The 1,575-nt window shown below is 49.7% G+C and overlaps 1 pseudogene; it reads right to left on the reverse strand.

Moving 5' to 3' along the window:
- Window positions 1-801: 801 nt before the first annotated feature.
- LOC138986772 (5S ribosomal RNA) lies at window positions 802-920 on the reverse strand (annotated as a pseudogene).
- Between the last annotated feature and the right edge of the window lie 655 nt (window positions 921-1,575).

Here is a 1,575-nt window from a genome sequence, read left to right on the forward strand (position 1 = left end):
CAGTTGGAGCAGGGAGGTGATAGAATTGCATCTGCATTTTAAAAAGGTCATCTTGCTCCACATCACTCATGATTGGACAGACTCAACTCCAAACTACAACGAGGTTCCACTTCACATTAGTCAGAATGGTCCTCATGGAAAAGTCTGTAGATAACAAATGCTGGAAAGGATGTGGAGAAAAGGGAACTCGCCTCCACCGTTAGTAGGAATGTGAGTTGGTAGAGCCACTATGGAAAAGAGTATGGAGGTTCCTAAAGGAACTAAAACTAGAAGTACCATATTCAGCAGTCCCACTCCCAGGCATATATCCACCAAAATTATAACTGAACAAGATACATGCACCGTCTGTGCACATATATCTGTGTGTGTGCTGTGTGTGTGTGTGTGTGAAGCTCGGCGTTCGCCTGCGAGGATGGGGGGGGGGGGGGGGGGGGGGGCTGGGGCTGGGGCTGGGGCTGGAGCTGGTGCAGCCCCCTGGGATTGCCTGAGGCACGCCAAGGGAGCCCCAGACGGAGACCCGCGGGACGGTGGGGTGGGGTGGGGGTGGGGCTGGGGCTGGGGCTGGACTGGTGCAGCCCCCTGGGATTGCCTGAGGCACGCCAAGGAGCCCCAGACGGAGACCCGGGACGGTCGTCTGGTTTCCTGGAAGCCAAATGCGGAGGGGCTCGCGGGCCGCGCAGAGGCAACCCAGGTCTGCAGCGGGAGTCAGTGCCCTGGCCACCCAGCCCCAGGAGGGGCTGGGGCTGCGGGAGCCCAAGAGTTGGGACGTGGGGCGGGGGCTAAAGGAGAGGGAAGGCAAAGAGCCTACAGCACCCGGTATGCCCAGGCGGTCTCCCACCCAAGTACTAACCAGGCCCGACCCTGCTTAGCTTCCGAGATCAGATGAGATAGGGCGCGTTCAGGGTGCTATGGCCTTAGACCGAGGCTGCTGCCGCCCGGCGCCCTAAGAGCCCTGCGCTGCACCTCCGTTTCGCTCTGAACTGCCGGTCAGCCATTCCGTCTACAAGTAATTTTACTCCTTCCCCTTTCTCTCCCTGCTTTCTGAGAGTCTCTCTCCTTCCATACTTGATGGTGTAATGAATGGAAGCCTTACATCATTTTCCCTCAACATTTTTTCTCTTTATTTTTACATTGATTTCTATGAATTCATCTTCAAGTTTATGGATTATTTCTGCTAGCATCTCAAATGTGCTGTTGAACCTATCAATTTTTCATTTCAATTATTTTAGTTTTCAAATCCAGAATTTGTTAGTTTCCTTAAAAAAAAAATAATTTGTAGCTCTTCATTGCGTCTCTCTGTTTGTTGACTTCGTATCATACTGTCATCTAATTCTTCAAACATGGTTCCATTATTTCATTTTGTAGTTATCATTATTTTGATATTTTATCTTTTGACCTTCATACTGAATTTATAAGTGATATACTTATATGAGTTATCAGTGGTATGTTATACAAATGCTTTACTCACCACCATTACAACATTAGAGTTTTCTGAGTTTAACTGTATACTTACCTGTCCCAGCAGGTTGATAAAGAGTCCAAGCCTAAAGCCCCTTTAAGGAGGAGGCAAGCTTG

This window comes from Bos mutus, unplaced genomic scaffold, assembly GCF_027580195.1.
Source record: "Bos mutus isolate GX-2022 unplaced genomic scaffold, NWIPB_WYAK_1.1 CTG1292, whole genome shotgun sequence".
Classification (NCBI taxonomy): Eukaryota; Metazoa; Chordata; class Mammalia; order Artiodactyla; family Bovidae; genus Bos; species Bos mutus.